This window comes from Octodon degus, unplaced genomic scaffold (genome assembly GCF_000260255.1).
Source record: "Octodon degus isolate 3935 unplaced genomic scaffold, OctDeg1.0 scaffold00124, whole genome shotgun sequence".
NCBI classification, from domain to species: domain Eukaryota; kingdom Metazoa; phylum Chordata; class Mammalia; order Rodentia; family Octodontidae; genus Octodon; species Octodon degus.
This window is the reverse complement of record NW_004524700.1, coordinates 9,440,577-9,450,429: the sequence shown is the minus strand read 5'-3', so window position 1 is coordinate 9,450,429 and position 9,853 is coordinate 9,440,577. Positions and strand designations below refer to the sequence as shown.

At 38.7% G+C, this 9,853-nt stretch overlaps 1 pseudogene across 1 annotated transcript; it reads right to left on the bottom strand.

Moving 5' to 3' along the window:
- Positions 1 to 309: 309 nt before the first annotated feature.
- Positions 310 to 3,005, bottom strand: LOC101589999 (annotated as a pseudogene). The gene has a single exon (XR_192741.2). The product of XR_192741.2 is annotated as an elongation factor 2 pseudogene (transcript).
- Between the last annotated feature and the right edge of the window lie 6,848 nt (positions 3,006 to 9,853).

The following is a 9,853-nucleotide window of genomic DNA, read 5'->3' as shown; positions in this document are numbered from 1 at the left end:
TTCTAGATAAAATAGGAAATGAGTTCCCATTTTAGATAAAATATCCTTGATCCACATGCATAGGCAAGTCTCTAAGCATAAATCTAATTGTCTTTGAATTATTTTAAGAAAAAAAATGTTGGGGAGTTTTAAGAAACTATAACTTTAAATACATTTCTCAATAATGATAATAAATTTCAGGTAGACAAATTTTTCTTTAACAGTCAATGAACAAATTAATCTTTTGGCAATGGAAAAAAACTGCCTCAAATAGAACTGAGTATAAAAATAGTATTTTAATGTTATTCAACCCAAATTTCTTTTTCTCTTAATATATTTGTTTTAAATTTTAGGGCATCAAGTTGTGGTTCCCTCTGAACAATGAAAAACACTAGGTGTCCTGCCATACCTTCCAACCCACTGGCCCAAAAGTCCCTGCAGAGAGGGCATTTCTGCTGCTCTGAAACCCAAAATAAATAGAAACCGCATCAAGTGTGAATGGCACGATTGCTTGGAGCAGGCCCAAAAACTCGTCAGGCAGAGGTTACTGTGTAGGGACAGTCTCAAGGTGTCATTTGAGTGAGGACGTGCTGCCGTGGTGGAGCTGGAGTGATGCCACCTGCCTACAACTTGTCCAGGAAGTTGTCCAAGGCTGGGATGCCCTCCTTCAGGCCCTTGCGCTTGCGGGTCTCTGCCACCACCTGGCTTGGGCGGCTGCTCTTTTCAAAGGTGTCACCGGGCAGGATCTGCCAGGGGTCGAACACACACTGGGGGAAGGCCTGGCCACCCGTGTTGGATCGCAGGTTGGCCGAGAAGCCAAGGACTCATTGACGGGCAGGTAAGCCTTCACCATGAACACGGGGGTGCCAGACACCTGGGACTCCTCAAAGACATGGCCTCGCTTCCTGTTCAGAATACCATAGATGCCCCCAACCACTTGCTCTGGACACTGGATCTCCACAAGGTAGATAGGCTCCATGAGGCACGGCTGTGCTGTCAGCACACTGGCGTACAGGCAGCGCCACGCCGTGGGGATGATCTGACCACCCCCGTGGTGGATGGCATCGGCATGCAGGGTCACGTCATGGACATCAAAGCTCACTCCACGCATATTTTCCTCACATAGTGCCCCTCCTTGGTGGCCCACTGGAAGCTGGCCACCACACTATCCTTGATCTCATTGAGGTACTGCACGCCCTTGGTGATGTCAGTGAGGATGTTGGGGCCAGTGCCGTCAGGGCCAAAGCACCAGATCTTGCGGGCTTCTGCCACGTCCCACTCATATTTCTCAGCCAGGTAACGGGAATGCTGCTTTAGCTCCTGGCGGGCAGACACCTCACCCTTGTCAATGTCCTCAGCCAGGCCGTCTGGGAAGGGTTGCGCCTTCATGTACAGGCGGTTGTGCTTGTGGAGGGACTTGGAGAGGCATATCATGCTCGACTCCTTCCTCACTGTCTCCCGGTACGAGACCACGAGGTCCGATTTCTTGATGGGGATGCAGGCGTGGTCCTCCTCCAGGTCCTTGAAGCAGATCTCCAGGCGCAGCTCACAAGCGCCTGCGATGATGTGCTCTCCTGACTCCTCAATGATGCACTGCACCAGAAGGTCGGACTTAGCCAGCCGCGTCAGCCCCTCCACCAGCTTGGGAAGGTCAGCTGGGTTCTTGGTCTCCACAGCCACTGTGACCACAGGGCTGACGCTGAACTTCATCACACGCATGTTGTGGGCTTGCTCAAAAGTGGTGATGGTACCAGTCTTCACTAGGAACTGGTCCACACCCACCAGTCCCACGATGTTCCCACAAGACACGTCCTCAATGGGCTCCACATAGCGGCCCATCATCAGGATGGTCCTCTGGATGGGCTTCAGGTAAAGGTCCTCCTTCTTCCCAGGGGTGTAGTTAAGACCCATAATCCGGACTTTCAGGCCGGTGGACACCAGCCCTGAGAAGACGCGTCCAAAGGCATAGAACCGATCTTTATTGGAGGTTGGCACCATTTTGGAAATGTACATCCTTTAGGATCACAGCTTTTAATGCCCATGGAGGCCTCATCATCTGGGGGCCCCTCATATAGCAGCTCGCAACGGGACTTCTGTGCTGTAACGGGCGACGGCAAGTGGATCATGATCATCTGCAGCAGTGCGTCCCCAGCTGGCAGCCAGAGGCACATCACAGCCTTGAGCAGTGGCTTGCCCTCTTTGTCTTTGTCCTCGCTGTCCAGCTTAATGTCCAGCTTCTCGATCAGATTTGCCATCTCCTCTTTCTTGAAGTTCATGATTGCATCAAACACCTTGAAGATGGGGTCCAGGATGAGCTGGCAGAAAGTACGGGGCAGCTTCTTTCCATCAGGGCTGGTGGCTGACTTGCTAAACTTGCCGTTGGCTGGATCGAAGTACTGGTCACCCCACAGCTTCTTCATCATGTCTTCCACCTTCTTGGCCCACTCAGCAGGCCCCAACTGGCCCTTGCTCTTGGCAGCGAACTTGGCCACGTACATTTCTGCAAACTGCTTTAGGGTGAAGGCCCAGCCATGCAGGCCAGACCCAAAGCCCACAGTACCAAGGACAGGGTCAATCATGATGGTGCCCATGGGACCACTCTCGCTCTCCCCATAGTTGGAGATGATGACGTTGACATTCTCCACTATGCGCTGGAAGGTCTGGTACAGCTCCTCGGGCTCCAAAGGCAACTCCAGCAGGGCCCAGTCCATCTTGTTCATCATGAGCATGGGTTTGATATGCTCGGCAATAGCCTGCCACAGCACTGTCTCTCTCTGTACACACACACCTGACAGGCAGTCCACCACCACCAAGGCCCCATCAGTGACACGCAGGGCAGCCATCACCTCTGAGGAGAAGTCCACGTGCCCAGAATAGTCAGTGAGGTTAATAAGGAAGCCAGAGCCATCCTTGCTCTGCTTGATAAAGTTCAAGTCATTCTCAGAAAGCTCATAGAAGAGGGAGATAGCAGTTGACTTGATGGTGATACAGTGCTCCTTCTCATCCTTCCAGGTGTCAGTGAAGCGTCAACCCAAATTTCAAAGGAAAACTGCTTTTATTTTTTACTTTTATTTGTTCTGTATTTTACAGAAGGGTCTACAGGTGTTCAGGGTCTCACTATTAGATTGAACTCATAGTGATTCTCCTATTTACAGCCTCCCAAGTACTGGGTTTACAGGCGTGAGCCACCATGCCCAGTCTCAATGGCTGTCTCAGCATGCCCCGAGGGCAGAGCCAACAGGACAGGATCCAGGCCCCTGCACCTAGAAAACTGCTTTTATTCCCCAGGAGAGAGGAGCTTTTAGTCAATAATTATGTTAGACAACAGTTTAAATCAGAATCTTTCCTCCTGTGGCTCCAGGTGAAAAAGAAATAATTTACTTTCATTTATCCTTAAATGTGATAACACTAAGCCTGTATTCCCACACCTATCCTCTTGAAAATGGTTATCACTTCTGAATGACTTTCTATTATATTGTTTCTCAACTGTGACTATACATTAAACACCTCCAGGAGCTATGAATAAAAAAATAAATAAAAAAGAGCACTATCAGAGTCTCACTTAGGTGAATTACAAACAAATTTCTGGAGCTATAATTTAAACACTTATTCATCTTACAACTTTCCAAAGAACTCCAATGCATGATGAAAACTAGTAGTCTAGTGCTTCATCTGAAAGAAATCAGAGTAATACAGGGGGAAAAATAACAAATTTGAGAAGATTCTGGACTTACCTCCTAATATACCAAAAATTCCTCCAAAAATACGCTTTATAAAAAATTATTCTGAACTTCTGCTATGGCTTTAAATTTCTTTACATTCCTCAGACTGGAAACAGCATTTCAGAAAACCAGTTATAACTCAAAGGAGAGCTGCCCCCAAATCCAAATTGCCAAAATAACTCCTGGACTTGGAAGCAGATCCCATCTACCTATTACTACCTGTGCCTAAGTGCATTATAGTCAAGGTCATGTGGGCCATGGGAGGCCATATTTCTGAGCATATTTTCATACCAACCACTGTAGAGAAATAACAAAAAGGAACAATCAAATATATTTAAATGGAGGAAAGATCTTTTTATGTACATACATATAAGGGGTGAGTATATACATTTGCAATAATACTAGGACAAAATGAAAGCAACAATGAACAGAAAATATTTCACAATTATCCCAGAGACCATTACACCAAGAGCTCCTGGGTAGAAAGTGATGTGTGACTGATAAGCTTAGTGGTTTACTTGGTTGGCATAGGAGCCACAAAGGACATTAGGAAAGAGGACCTCTAGGGTGGGTCATGAAGACCTTACCTTAGGTACCATATATGGTCCCTCCCTACCCCCCTCAGGTACTCCTCCCCTGCTCTGCTCATGAGCCATTACAAACTAATCAACTGTGTTCTCCCTTCCCTTCCACCAGGATACCTCTACTGGTGACCCAGTGGATCATGGACTAAAATCATGAATCAATCAAACCTCTTTCTCCCTACCTTGTGTCCTGGTCTAATTCTAAGAATTTATAAATGTGTTACAAGATAATAAATAAAATAAGAATTGGGTATATATAATTAAATTATCAGGTTTTTATATATTTTAGTATAGGATCTACAGGGTCTTATTACACAGATCGGACTCATAGTGATCCTCCTGTTTTCAGCCTGCCAAGCTCTGAGATTACAAGTGCCAACCACCACCCCCATTCTAGTCGCCTCACCATGACCTGCCCCTGGGATGCACTGCACATCCGGGATCGAATCCCGGGCACTGCACCTGACTAAGCAGGTGCTTTAGTCCGCTGAGCTGTTCGACCTAAATTATCAGTTTTGAGATAGATTTTTCTCATTAAATCAAGTGTAGTCAATGTAGGGAAATGGATTAAAATCAAAAGTTATACTACTCAAAGAAGAGGTCAGAGTAATACTTTCCTGGCTAAAGGGATCTTGAGGGAAGAAATGTGGACAAACTTCAGAAGTCGTGAAAGGTTAGGGAATGGAATTTCCCCTAGTGCTAAGAAGGAATCTGTTATTCAGATATTCTGAGTATCTCTCAGGGAGATAGAGTGTACACTTTTACACTCGAGCTATAATGTAATTAACTTACATTATTTTAAGCCAAGTTCATAGTATTTTTGTTGACAAATAGGGAAGATGTATCTTTAAAAAGTAGTTTAGATGAACTGTTTTATTTATTTAATTTGTTTTTATTTTAAAGAGAATACAAGACTGATGACATAGCTCAGCAGCTTAAGCACCTGCCCTACAGGTGTAAGGTCCTGAGTTCAATTCCTGGTACCAAAATAAGTATACAAATAAATAAAAATAAAAAATAAGGAGAGTACAAAAGGGTAAAAGAAAAAAATTAGAAACAATGCAGAATTTTACTAACCAAATAATAGAAATTTGACAATGGCTGTTGTATTATATGATGTTATCTTATAATTAGTTGCCTAGATTACTAGACATAAACATGCAAAATTACACAAACTAAAAAGAGCTAAAGAAAATAAAAAAATAGAATTAACTGTTTCTTTCAGTAGACCAGAAGAAATCATCAATAAAATTATCCAAATTATCATGCATATATGCACTAGTATATCTTTTTCCCTTCTTTCTTTTGTCTTTTCATCATCTCAGTTTTTCCCTCCCATTAAACAGATTCTTTCCCTTTCACAGTATCCAAGAGCTCCTGGGTAGAAAGTGATGTGTGACCTTTGCACCTTTCAGACTTCATTTATTCTTTCAGGTTCTTACACTAGTGAGATAATATGATGTTTGCACAAAAAGGTTTTTTTAAACAAAAAGTTATTAGGTACATAAATAAATCATGGTTTCAATCCATTTTATAACAGTAATGTTAGTATTAATGTGTTGTGAATAAAGCAAAACAACTTAAATAACAAAATAAATAAAATTCATAGATCCAGTGGGAGCTAGCATTAAAAAAATATTCACTGTGGCCAAAGTTATAGCTCAGCATAAGCACTTACCTGGAAGCAAAAGGTCCCAAGTTTGATTCCCGTACCACAAAACAAAACAAAACAAAACAAAACAAAACAAAACAAAACAAAACAAAACAAAAAAAAACTAGTGATGATTATTGCACCTTTTTTTGGTACAATAATAAAGATTTAAATATAATTGCTATTCATTGAAAAGAAGATTACAAACTGTCCAAATTTCCTGACATAAATATTCATCCCCTCAACTTCCACACATATTTAAACTGCAATATTCAGAAATATAAAAAAACAAAATTAAAGTAACAAAACATTGGAGACAGAATAATTAAAATAGAGGAAATAATATAATAAATTTGCAATCTAACATATTATCATATCAAAAATGTAAATGATTTTATTCATTGCTTAAAGGAAGAATTCATATATTTTGTAAAATCACAACTAAAATAAAGAAATGCATTGAAATAAAGTGGATGGATTAAGGGTATAGCTCAAAAGGCCTTGAGTATTGCCTTGGGTTTAGTATCAAATACTCCAAAGAAGAAGGAGCAGAAAGAGAAGGAGAAGGAGAAAGAGAAGAATTTCAAATACACTTCAATTCAATCACTTAAATAAAGATGTATTGTACAAAGATAATATGAGGGCAGTAAAATCATTTCATTAAATGTAAAAAAAAGTGTTAGAAAAAAATACTCATTCTTGTTTTTCTTTAAAAAAGACAAATCCTTCCTATATCCCTGAAAGAAAACTTAAGTATGATAACTGTTGTAAAACATTTCAGCAAAAGTCTCATAAAAAATACTGTACTATTGAATGTTTCTCTTTCAGAGTTAAAAAAATGGTTTCTTTTACATGTCTATTCAACATGGTCTTTTTTTTTTTTTTTTTGAGGTTTAAACAACAAACATTTATTTCAGTGTCCTGAAGGCTGGGGACCCCACGATCATGGTGCGGGCAGGCATTGTTCTTGAGGAGGTCCCATTCCTGGCTTGCAAATGGCTGCTGTCTCTCAACATGGTCTTAAAAGGCCAACAATTTCCAAATATTTAAGAAGTAATAAAAGTTATAAGAATGTGAAGATGAAATAAAAAGTTCATTATTCATAGATGATAAGATTACATGTATAAAAGTGAGATAATCTGCATATGGATTTAGTAAACAAATTTGGAAAATTCACTAAATTTAAATTATGCATTAAGAATTGATTGTATTCCTAATTATAAATATAAGAAATAAGGATGGAAATAAAAAGTAGTATATTTATATTAGCACCTTAATTTATCAAATGTTGTGATATCTTCAGAATCCTAAAAATGAAAATTGGTTCTGAGAGTCAGGAAAATACCCAAGACAGTGAATACCAAATTGTTTTGGATGGAAAGAACAGGTCAAGAGGTAGTTACCATCAAGATCTAGTTTACTTTCTGAGTACCAAGCAAATGATGAGGACTGTAAAAAGTTTTCAAGCCAAATGTGTAAAGTATAAAACTCCAGGTGTTTCAAAGTAGTCCAGCTCTAATGTATGACTGCATAGAGAAACACAATGAAAGAATCATCTTCAAGCATTCAATATAAAATTTCCACAATAATATAAGTTAGAATATACAGACCTTATGGTATGTATATTATGTTTTTAATTAGAATACTAAATATTACAAACATATAAATTTTCCCAATTTTTACTTTTTCAAGACTATCTCAAAAATATCAAAAGTCTATTTTTGAGGAAAGTGGGAAACCATTTATATAGAAAATAATAAATATAAAAAGTAGAGCCATATTAATATGCTGAGCTGTACAAGGCTCAAGTCAACAACTTCTGAAATTGCCAGTCCTACAGATAACCCACTACTGTTATGGACTACTGGACTATACTGGATTATTTGCTGAATTCACACATCTACAATATCTAAATGGTAATGGAATACCCATCCCTGAAAAAACTAAACAAAAAAGGGGATATAAATGAAGGACCATTTTGTATCTGTGTATACAAAATAGTTAGGATAGATATACAGATACTTTCTCTTAATTCAGTGGGAAGAAAGATTTGTACTAACAGCATTTGAACAGTATATCATGTCTGCATCTTTCACTAAGAATAACTACTAAGAAAACAACAATATGCAATGTATTAATTATTGTAACTGTCCTACTAACCTGTTTTGAAACTGTCTCATTGCTATTTGTTTCTCAATAAAATTAATAAAAAAAGAAATTAATAAAATTTAGAGTAGCCAAAGCAAGAGAAGAATAAAAGTTCAGGATATTATGACTCTACATTGACAGAATTTATAGAGATGTTATAGCTAAAGTGATGTCATATTAGAAAGTAGATTTGACCAAAACAACAGAATAGTGTGACCAAGGAAACATACATACACTAACAGTCATTTGGTGTATGACAAAGGTATAGTAGGAAAAATTGTGTTATGCTCTAATAAAATAGTTAAAGTTCAAAAATGAACAAAAATATTAGCAGGTAGTCTGTATAAATTTATATATATTTTTCATTATATATATTTTTCATTTGGAAATTATCTTTAACCAGATGATAAAACACAAAACTGGGAAGACAAAATGCAGGTAGTTTTGTCTATGAATTTTGGTTTTTATTTAATTCTAAAGAGAACAACTGTTTGTGATGAAAAACTTGACAGAGATCATGTCTATGTGAAATATCCAGAGATTGGTTCACTAGAAGAAGAGCTGAAGGACAAATCAGAGCTCCACCCTGTCCATATGCAAATAGCTTCTCATCAGAAGAAAGATAAAGATCTAAGGGTCTAGAAGATTCAATGATAGTGTCAGTATTTAAGAAGTAATAATTGCTAAGCATGAGCTATATTTATGAGCCATAAAGTTATAACTTTAAATATTGAATAGTAAGGGCCAGAGAGATAGCTCAGTAAAATAAGTGCTTGCCTGGCAAGCACAGGGTACGGGGTTCAATCCCCAGTAAGGCAAAAAATAAAATAAAATAAAATAAATAAATATTGAATTGTATTGTAGGGCTCCAGGAATATTAATATAATCATTTAAAAATGAACATATTTGCCAAAAAGGCATTTTAGTTGATCAACTGTCTACCATTTCCAATTTATTCAATAATTCATGAATTTTCAAGTGTTTCTGTTTTTCTAATCCTTTATTTGAGGCTTACTGAAAAAACAGTTGCAAATGCCACTTTCACTAAACTGACAAGAGTTACAAGATTTCTGAAAGGATAAAAATTTGAAACAACCAATGCATATTTAAACATATTTAGTACCTTGTCTCAGTTACTCTTCTCTCATTGTTGAAACAAATACCTGACACTGAAAATGAAGGAAGGAAAAGTTTATTTGGCTCACAGTCAGTGGAGGTTTCAGTTTATACTCAGCTGACTGCAAGGCAGGGTGGCACATGGCAGAGGGCAACTGTTCATTATGGCAGCAAAAAGCAAAATCCAAGAGAGTGGCATAAGGGGCAGCTAGCTAGCCTCTCTCCCCTCTTTGCATTGTAATGCAAATTACCTACCCCAGGGCAGGGGCAGCATCCACACCTACAATAATCAATCACAAATTCCAGAAGGCACCACATGACTGCATGAGGCTATGGGGAACACCTATACACAAGTCATCACAGACATTACTGCTTAAACTGACAGTTTCTTATAATCACTTTTCATAATGAGAATGAAACTGTAAAAGTTATAAAACAAAATCAGAAAAAGACTTCTTATAAAGTAATCCCATTGATTACGCTAAAATTGTAGTTATTGGTGAGACAGTATAAGGAGATTCTTGGCTACTTCTTGATTTTGGTCCCAATTACACCCTTTAAGATGTTATCCTAATAAGCTGTTTTTAAAAAAAACATGATTGATAGAAAGATGGATAGATAGATAGACAGATAGATAGATAGATAGATAGATA